This window comes from Aythya ferina, assembly GCF_964211825.1.
Source record: "Aythya ferina genome assembly, chromosome: 7".
NCBI classification, from domain to species: domain Eukaryota; kingdom Metazoa; phylum Chordata; class Aves; order Anseriformes; family Anatidae; genus Aythya; species Aythya ferina.
This window is the reverse complement of record NC_140302.1, coordinates 8,138,181-8,148,860: the sequence shown is the minus strand read 5'-3', so window position 1 is coordinate 8,148,860 and position 10,680 is coordinate 8,138,181.

Below are 10,680 nucleotides of genomic sequence, written 5' to 3'. Positions count from 1 at the left end.
GCTGCTTCTTCTGGTATCCTGGACAGAGCTTGGGAGTAATGAGCAGGTAAAGCATAATTTTTTCCCCTATTGAAAGGATTTGTGTCTCTTTGGTGTGCCATCCTACCTCACCTGCCACAAGAAACCTGTAAGATTTGACCACCGATGACATCAGATTTCAGGTGTGACACCAGCTTGCAGTCCAGTGTGCTACCAAGCATGTCAGGATCTACAGGGAAATGATTTGAAATTATTCAGTGAAAATGCCACAGCCCTAAGTTGTGATGGTGAGAGAAGCACCAAATCATCTCTGAAAAATAAATAAATAAATAAATGCCATGCATCTTCTTGTGACCATCAATAAAATGGTGTCATGAAAATGTCTCTGGGGGAGAGGCAGAGAGATAACAACAGAAGATGCTACCTGTGAGCAGCTGCGGGTGAGTCTGATGATACATGAACAAGACTGGAAAATGCAACATATGCAGTTGTGTCTGAAAGCATGGCAGAAGTCTGACGTCTAGCCAAGGCAAACAGACGTTTTACAGATTTGGGATTGCTGCTCTGGGAACAGTTTTGTCTCCGTGTGCTCTCCCAATGACTGGGTTGTCCAAGGCAAGAAATCTCATGCAGCCATATATAGCTGCAATGGCATTGCTGGGGAGGAAAAGCCATCTGCTCATTAGATGAAATGCAAACAACAAGTGGTGTTATATGTGTAAATAAATGGATGAATTTGGGATTAAAAGCTGGCCACTGAGTCCCATTTTCAGCTAAAAGGCATCTGTGCTTCCACTGGTTTGACCCACAGGGGTGGGGGAAATGTGATAACACACATATGGGTGCAGGGAGACCACACAAAGCCAGCCACTCAGATGAGAAAGGAGGTGGGATTTAAGCTTAATTTTCTTGAAGGCCCTCAGGTTGCTATGATGCTTTTCCCCTGTGTCTTCCTCTCTCTGGGGCAGACTTTGCTCAGAAGAGGAGACATGATCTGTGTTTATTCTTCCTGGAAAGCCTCTCGAGAGGCACAGTGGAGAAGCCCCAAGAGCAGTAAGATATAATTGCTTCCTTTTCCGTAATCATGCCAGCAGTGGGTTGCCTGTTTGAGGGTTTCTCTTAGCTTGCCAGGTGGAATATAAGTAAAATCACTTCCAGCTCAAGAAAAGCAACACTTGAGCAGACATTGCCCCTTTGTGTTAGTTACTTCCTGCCACAAAATTCCTAACGTGAACCCAGACCCCAGCTTCCCCTGGAAATGCTTCAAGATACCTCCTGGGCTGCCCAGCAAGGGATTAATAGCAAATCATCAATTATCACTGTCCTGCTGGCTGTGATGGGGAACAGAAGCTGCCCATTAACATCATAATGAAGCCATCAAAAATATTTTTGATTTCAGGAAATGCAGGGTGCACTGCCCAGGACCTCTCGGGGATTCGTTCCTCAGCCTCCACTTAATCAAGTTTTGAAGTAGGGAAGATATTAATTTATCATTGGGATTTCCTTGAGCACTCCTGGGGAGGCTCAGGGAAGAAGTGGGTAGGAATTCAGGAGAACATGGTTTTGGAAAGTAATGATGCCAAGATATTGTCCACATCCATCAGAACTGTAAGGCTTGACTTTCTCCAGAAGGCAGATGTTCCCAGGCTCCACAACAAGCACAGCCACATGGGTTTTGGTGGCTTACTTGCCTTGGCTCAGGAGGCTTACACATAGTGCAGAAAGAGGCTTTGCAAGAAGGATGGACACATTTTAAAAGTTATAAAGTAGAAGTTTAGAGTTAATACATGTAGTTAGATGAGATTTGAAATAGAATAGAATAGCATAGAATATATAGAATAGAATGTCCTGAGTTGGAAGGGACCCATAAGGATCATCAAGCCCAACTCCTGCCACCGCACAGGTCTACCCAAAAGTTTAGACCATGTAACTAAGTGCACAGCCCAATCACTTCTTAAATTCGGAGAAGCTTGGTGCAGTGACTATGTCCCTGGGGAGCCTGTTCCAGTGTGCAATCACCCTCTTGGTGAAGAACCTTTTCCTGATGTCCAGCCTAAACTTCCCCTGCCTCAGTTTAACACCGTTTCTGTGGGTCCTATCACTGGTGTTTATGGAGAATATGTTGGCGCTTGCCTCTCCACTCCCCATCATGAAAAAGCTGTAGACTGTGATGACGTCCCCTCTCGGCCTCCTCTTCTCCAGGCTGAACAGGCCCAGTGCCCTCAGCCACTCCTCATATGTCTTCCTCTCTAGGCCTTTCACCATCTTCGTCACCCTCCTCTGGACATTCTCCAACAGTTTAATGTCCTTCTTGTACTGTGGTGCCCAGAACTGCACACAGTACTCAAGGTGAGGCCGCACCAGCGCAGAGTAGAGTGGGACAATCACCTCCCTTGACCAACTAGCAATGCCATGCTTGATGCACCCCAGGATACGGTTGGCCCTCCTGGCTGCCAGGGCACACTGCTGGCTCATATTCAACTTGCTGTCAACCACAACTCCCCTCCCTGCAGGGCTGCTCTCCAGCGTCTCGTCGCCCAGTCTGTATGTATAACCAGGGCTGCCCCATCCCAGGTGCAGGAACCGGCACTTGCTCTTGTTAAACTTCGTGTTGTTGGTGATTGCCCAGCTCTCCAATCTGTCCAGATCTCTCTGCAAGGCCTTTCTACCCTCATCCGAGTCCACAACTCCTCCAAGTTTGGAGTCATTAGCAAATTTGCTCAAAACACCTTCTAGTCCTACATCCAAATCATTTATAAAAACATTGAAGAGGACTGGTCCTAAAATGGAGCCTTGAGGGACCCCACTAGTGACCATCCGCCAGCCAGATGTGGCACCATTTACCACAACCCTTTGAGCCCTGCCTGTCAGCCAATTGCTCACCCATCGTATGATGTTTTTGTCCAGTAGGATCCTATGGGAAACCATGTCAAAAGCCTTGCTGAAGTCCAAAAAGATCACATCAACTGGTTTCCCTTGATCAACTAGATGGGTGATCTTATCATAAAAGGAAATCAAATTTATAAGGCAGGACCTACCCCTCATGAACCCATGTTGGCTGAGACCAATGACTGCATTGTCCCCCCAGGTGCGCTTCAGCATTGAAGACAGAGGTGAAGGAGGCATTAAACGCCTCTGCTTTGCCTATATCATTGTCTGTGAAGAGACATTCCCCATCAAGTAGCTGACCTATGTTTTCTTTGGTTCTCCTTTTTCTGTTCACATATCTAAAAAACTTTTTTATTGTCTCCCACAGACATGGCCAGCTTCAACTCTAGTTGGGCTTTGGCCACATGAATTTTCTCCCTACAAACATGAACAGCATCCCTGTATTCCTTCCTCATCGCCTGACCCTCCTTCCAGCAACCATATACTTTCTTTTTTTGCCTAAGCTCCAGTAGAAGATCCCTGGTCAGCCAGGCTGGCCTGCTGCCTCCCCTGCCTGACTTACGATATTTTGGAATTGCCTGATCTTGTGCTTTTAGGAGGCAGTGCTTAAAGACTGACCAGCACTGATGGATGCCAATGCCTTCAAAAGCAGTTTCCCAGGGGACCTTGCTGACTAGTTCCCTGAGCAGCCTGAAGTCTGCTTTCCCCATATCCAGGGCTGAAGTTTTGGTGGCAGTTTTCCTTCTGTCACCATAAATTCTAAACTCAACCACTTCATGGTCACTATGACCTAGATGGCTGCCAATTGCTACATCTCCCACAAGACCCTCTCTGTTCTCCAGCAACAGATCTAGGAGGGCACCTTTCCTAATTGGCTCCCTTAGCACCTGCACCAAGAAGTTATCATCTAGGTGCTTTATGAACCTCCTGGACTTGCTTGTGTCAGCTGTGTAGTGATCTCAGTTGATGTCTGGCAAGTTGAAATCCCCTGTAAGGACAAGGGGAGTTGATCTTGAGGCATCTCTTAGTTCTGCAAAGAATAATTCATCAGCGTTGTCATCCAGGCCAGGTGGTCTGTAATAGACTCCCACAACGACATCCCCTTTATTTGTTCCTTAATCCTTACCCAGAGGCTCTCAACTTTACCATTTCCAACTTGAAGTTCCACACAGTCCATCCCATGCTTCACATATATCTCCACCCTGCCACCTCACCTACCCTGCCTGTCCCTCCTGAAGAGCCTGTAACCATGTATTGCAGCACACCAGCCACAGGACTCATCCCACCAGGTTTTGCTTATGCCAATGATGTTGTAGCTGTGGGACTGGACCAGGACTTCTAGCTCGTCCATTTTATTCCTCATACTCCGTGTGTTTGTGTAGAAGTACTTCAAATGAGCCTCCCTACACGCAGCACCTTGTGGACCAGACCGGAGGACCTCACTAGCACACAGTCCCTCTGATTCTAGTGCACCATCCCTTAGCTCACCACCGGTGTGCCTGGTTTTATCCCCTCCCCCCTTTGACTCTAGTTTAAAGCCCTTGTTAATACATGTTAGCTGAGACTTGGAAGCTTCTTGGCTAAGTATTAAGGTGCTTAGCCCCCAGAAGACACCTGAGGATGATTTGCTGGCTGGTCATTGACCAGATGGGGAAGGTTCACCTCTATCCCTCCTGGGAGGGGGACCTCAGTGATGTTTCCAGTGCCTTGATTTTCCCTTAGCTTTCCACAATGGGGTTTTTCCTCTGAATCCTTGAGCTGTGAGTGGGCACATCTCAACTGCATTCCCTCTTTCATCTTTAGCCCATGCAAAACATGTCAGTTTTCACAGGGGTTTGAACCAAGGCTATGCTGCTGGGCTGGATTGGTGGGTGGTGGGTGTGGCCTGTGGGTTAAAGAGCTCTGCCCTCTCAAGCCTCAGAGGCTGGTGCTGAAGGCTGCCACATAGCCGCATGTACCCACAAAAGCAGTGTGCCCCTTGAAGTCCTGGAAGAGCTTAGAGGGCAATATATGTTGTATATTATGTACAAATTGCACGTACATATACATCATCATGTTATACAAATGGTGATGAGTATCATTGCTCAGCAATAATGTAGACAAGTCTGTGATAGCAGCACCCCTCCCTTGCTTGGCAATGCTGAAAACGCCTCCTGGGTCCTTGGTGTGGTCCCCTTGGTGGGCACAGCCTGGCTAGCCTGACCATGTGTAGTGGGTTTACGTGGCAAGGTTTTGGTAGCAGGGGGCCATAGGGGTGGTTTCTGTGAGAAGGATCTAGAAGCTGCCCCATGTTTGGGAAGGGCCCCATTGTTTTCCAGAGCTGAGCCAATAAGCGATGTTGTTTTGCGCCTCTGTGAGAGCATATTTAAGACAGGGAAAAAAACGCTGCGCCACACAGCAGCTGGGAGGGAGAGAGCAGTGAGGAACGGCCTTGCAGGTGCCAAGGTCAGTGTAGAAGGAGGGGGAGAGGTGCTCCAGGAGCCGGAGCAGAAGTCCCCTGCGGCCTGTGGTGAGGACCATGGTGAAGCAGGATGTCCCCCTGCAGCCCATGGAGTACCACGGTGGAGCAGGGTTCCACGCTGCAGCCCGTGGAGGAGGCCACGGTGGACACCAATGGAGACTGCCGCCTGTGGAAGACCCCTGCCAGAGCAGATTCCGGGCAGGACCTGTAGCCTGTAGAGAGGAGACCATGCAGGAGCAGGTGACCTGGCAGGAGCTGCTGCCCATAGGGGAGCCAGGTTGGAGCAGTTTTCTCCTGAGGGATGGACCCCGTGGTACGGACCCATATCTGGAGCAGTTCTGGATGAGCTGCTGGCTGTGGGAAGCCCACACTGGATCAGTTCATCAAGGACTGCATCCCGTGGGTGGGACACCACAGCACAGGGGACGAGAGTGACCGAGAAGGAGCGGCAGAGAAGAAGTGCTGTAGACTGACCATAACCCCCATTCCCCCGTTCCCCTGCACCGCTCGGGGGGAGGAGGTAGAAGAGGGTGGATGGGGGGGGGGAAGGTGCTTTTGGTTTCTTTCCTTTGTTTCTCACTTCTCTAGCTTGTTAGCAATGAGCAATAAATCTTACTATCTTCTTATGCTGAGTCTGTTTTGCCTGTTACAATAATTATTGCATGATTTTCTCATCCTTATCTCAACCCTTGAGCCCTTTTCACGTATTTTCTCCCCATTCCTCTTTGAGGAGGGGGAGTGAGAGAGCGGCTGTGGTGGAGCTCGGCTGCCCACTCGAGCAGAACCACGACACCATGCTGGGCTCCAGGTGTGGGGACACCTGCACTCGGTGGTCCTATGGTCTGTGGCATGCCCACTGCCAGGAGATGGTCTGCTGGAAATGGAAGACGGAAGGAGTTGTGGCTACAAGGAGTTTGAATTTTCCCAAGTGGGATGCGGTAGGTTATTCCCTTGTATTAGGAAAGGTTGCATGCATTTGCCAAAGGCTGTGAGTTACAGGCTATGTTAAACACCATTACCACTCATTGAAGCTATACAAACATTGTTGTGCTCTTTTTCCCCAGCATAAATCTGTATAGTGTAATGCTACCACGGTCTGTAATTATGAACAATTAAATTTAAGCCTAAATGATTTCAAAAACAGATCCTATATTTCATCAGCCTACAGCATACCCCACTGGAGTATTGTTCTAGGCTACCAAGGAGTTTGTATTGGATATACACGTGTTATATGTATAAAACACGTGGCTCCGGGGCTGGTGCCAACGCAGAAATCTTGGGTTTTTTGATCATGGGGCACTTTACTCAGCGCCTGGCCTGATGGCCGCAGACGGGTCCCTATCTTTTAGGGGAAAAAGGATCCTGGGCCAGGAGCTGGCAGGGCTCATTGAGAGGGCTTTAAACTAGGTAGGAAGGGGGATGGGGCTGAAGCTAGGATTGTTGGGGCTGTGCCAGGGGGAACGATGGCAAGGCCGGAGGATAAGGCAATGGCCCAGCTGAAGTGCATCTACACCAATGCACGCAGCATGGGTAACAAACAGGAGGAGCTGGAAGCCATCGTGCAGCAGGCAGGCTACGACTTGGTTGCCATCACGGAGATGTGGTGGGACCAGTCTCATGACTGGAGTGCTGCAATGCCTGGCTATAAGCTCTTTAGAAGGGACAGGCAGCACAGAAGGGGTGGTGGTGTGGCTCTCTATATTAGAGAGTCTTTCGAGGTTGTAGAACTCGAGGCTGGGAATGACAAGGTCGAGTCCCTTTGGGTTAGGATCGGCAGGGACAACAAGGCTAGTGTCCTGGTCGGGGTCTGCTATAGACCGCCAAACCAGGATGAGGAGACGGATGAGGAACTCTACAGGCAGCTGACAGAAGTTGCAAAATCGTCAGCTCTTGTTCTCGTGGGGGACTTCAACTTCCCTGACATATCCTGGAAGCACAACACAGCCCTGAGAAAGCAGTCTAGGAGGTTTCTGGAGAGCGTGGAAGATAGCTTCCTGACGCAGCTGGTTAGTGAACCTACCAGGGGTGGTGCCCCGCTAGACCTTCTCTTCACAAACAGAGAAGGACTGGTGGAGGATGTGATTGTCGGGAGCTGTCTTGGGCAGAGTGACCACGCAATGGTGGAGTTCACTATTCTTGGCGAGGCCAGGAAGGGGACCAGTAAAACCGCTGTATTGGACTTTCGGAGGGCTGACTTTGAGCTGCTCAGGACACTAGTTGGTGGAGTCCCTTGGGAGGCGGTTCTGAAGGGCAGAGGGGTCCAGGAAGGCTGGGCGCTCTTCAAGAGGGAAATCTTAATGGCGCAGGAACGGTCTGTCCCCACGTGCCCAAAGACGAGCTGGCGGGGAAGAAGACCAGCCAGGCTCAACAGAGAATTGTGGCTTGATCTTAGGAGAAAAAAGAGGGTTTTTAATCTTTGGAAAAGTGGGCAGGCCACTAGGGAGGACTTTAAGGATGTAGCGAGGCTGTGCAGGGACAAAATTAGGAAGGCCAAAGCTCATCTGGAGCTCAATCTGGCTACTGCCGTTAAAGATAACAAAAAACGTTTCTATAAATACATCAACACAAAAAGGAGGACTAAGGAGAATCTCCATCCTTTACTGGATGCGGGGGGAAACTTAGTTACAAGAGATGAGGAAAAGGCGGAGGTGCTCAATGCCTTCTTTGCCTCAGTCTTTAGCGGCAATACCTGTTGTTCTCTAGATACTCAGTACTCTGAGCTGGTGGAAGGGGATGGGGAGCAGGATGTGGCCCTCACTATCCATGAAGAACTGGTTGGTGACCTGCTACGGCACTTGGATGTGCACAAGTCGATGGGGCCGGATGGGATCCACCCAAGGGTACTGAGAGAACTGGCAGAGGAGCTGGCCAAGCCACTATCCATCATTTATCAGCAGTCCTGGCGATCAGGAGCAGATCCTCCTGAGAGTCATCACGCAGCACTTGCAGGGCAAGCAGGCGATCAGGCCCAGTCAGCATGGGTTTATGAAAGGCAGGTCCTGCTTGACGAACCTGATCTCCTTCTATGACAAAGTGACGCGCTGGGTGGATGAGGGAAAGGCTGTGGATGTGGTCTACCTTGACTTCAGCAAGGCTTTTGACACCGTCTCCCACAGCATTCTCCTCAAGAAACTGGCTGCCCTAGGCTTGGACTGGCGCATGCTTCGTTGGGTTAGAAACTGGCTGGATAGCCGGGCCCAAAGAGTCGTGGTGAATGGATCCAAGTCCAGTTGGAGGCCAGTCACTAGTGGCGTCCCCCAGGGCTCGGTGCTGGGGTCGGTCTTCTTTAATATCTTCATCGATGATCTGGACGAGGGCATTGAGTGCACCCTCAGTAAGTTTGCAGATGACACCAAGCTATGTGCATGTGTCGATCTGCTTGAGGGTAGGAAAGCTCTGCAGGAGGATCTGGATAGGCTGCACCGATGGGCTGAGGTCAACTGCATGAAGTTCAACAAGGCCAAGTGCCAGGTCCTGCACCTGGGGTGCAATAACCCCAAGCAGAGCTACAGGCTGGGAGAGGAATGGTTGGAAAGCTGCCAGGAAGAGAAGGACCTGGGAGTGATGGTGGATAGTCGGCTGAATATGAGCCAGCAGTGTGCTCAGGTGGCCAAGAAGGCCAACGGCATCCTGGCTTGTATCAGGAACAGTGTGACCAGCAGGGCTAGGGAGGTGATCGTCCCCCTGTACTCAGCTCTGGTGAGGCCGCACCTCGAGTACTGTGTTCAGTTTTGGGCCCCTCGCTACAAGAAGGACGTCGAGGTGCTTGAGCGGGTGCAGAGAAGGGCAACGAAGCTGGTGAGGGGCCTGGAGAACAAGTCCTACGAGGAGCGGCTGAGGAGCTGGGCTTGTTCAGCCTGGAGAAGAGGAGGCTCAGGGGCGACCTTATCGCTCTCTATAGGTACCTCAAGGGAGGCTGTAGCGAGGTGGGGGTTGGTTTGTTCTCCCACGTGCCTGGTGACAGGACGAGGGGGAATGGGCTTAAGTTGCGCCAGGGGAGTTTTAGGTTAGATGTTAGGAAGAACTTCTTTATTGAAAGGGTTGTGAGGCATTGGAACAGGCTGCCCAGGGAAGTGGTGGAGTCACCATCCCTGGAAGTCTTCAAAAGACGTTTAGATGTAGAGCTTAGGGATATGGTTTAGTGGGGACTGCTAGCGTTAGGTCAGAGGTTGGACTCGATGATCTTGAGGTCTCTTCCAACCTAGAAATTCTGTGATTCTGTGATTCTGTGAAAACTTGGCCTTAGCTCCAAAGCTGACATCAGGTGAAAACCAAACTCTTAAAAATTGGCTCTATTGGGTTACTGCACCCCCCCCCCTTCCTCTGGCTGGGGGATCTCCATTTTCTCATCCTGTTGCTTTCCCTTTGTCCTGCCTGAGATGTTTTGGGTTTGATTGTGCCACGGGGGTGCAGCAGTGATTTGCCAGCAGTGTGTGTGGTGTGTTGGATCATGCCGCTGCCAAAGAAAATAGAATAAATTATAAAAGTCGTGTGCAGCTGTGACTTCAAGATAAAGCTGTGGCCATGAGTACTCTTTTGGTTTATGATATTTTGATATGAGCTGTGTTTGTGCAAGGCTAATATTTGGATATTGATTAAATATTGACACTATGCTGGTCCATAAATGTTCTACTATTCCTCTGCTCCCAAGTCCAATGTCTCATAACGCAGTGTGTGAGCCTGCTGCCATTACAACTTCTTCATTCCAGTGGGTGTTGTGTGAATGCTACTAATGGGTTCACAAGACAAAAGCATTGATAATACTTTTGTAGTTACCTCCTTGTTCCATGGTGTAAAGACAGCGTGAATTATCATAAAGCAGTAGCAGAATCCTACCTGTGACTGCAGATGAAATACTGTTGAACAGATGAAATGCACTCATTCCTAATTTGCCTGCTCAATATTTGTTTCTTAACTCCGTGTCTAAAAGTAAATGCAAAAAAGAGAGATTTTTGAAACAGGAGCTGATGGCAACACTGGTTGTGAAGATGTTTTCATCTCTCTCTCTCTCTCTCTCTCCCTTTTTTTTTCTTAAAAAATAAATAATAATAAAAAAAAAGAATATTTTCTTCTGCACCTGCTGTCATGTTTTTCCTTTTAGCAAACAATATCACTATATCAAAATTCTTGGAAATTTAATTGAAAGTTACTTTCAGCTATTTTTAGTTATACTAAAAATTTCCCAACTTGCTTTCTGACTCATTTTCCTTCCATTCCTGCAGTCTCTTGACACTATTAGGATGACCTCTGCTTGGTGTTGGAAAAAGATGTGTTTATCATATATGTAATATACCAAAGAAGTTATAAAAACTGACAATTTTTAAAATAAAACAAGGTCCTCCACCTATATA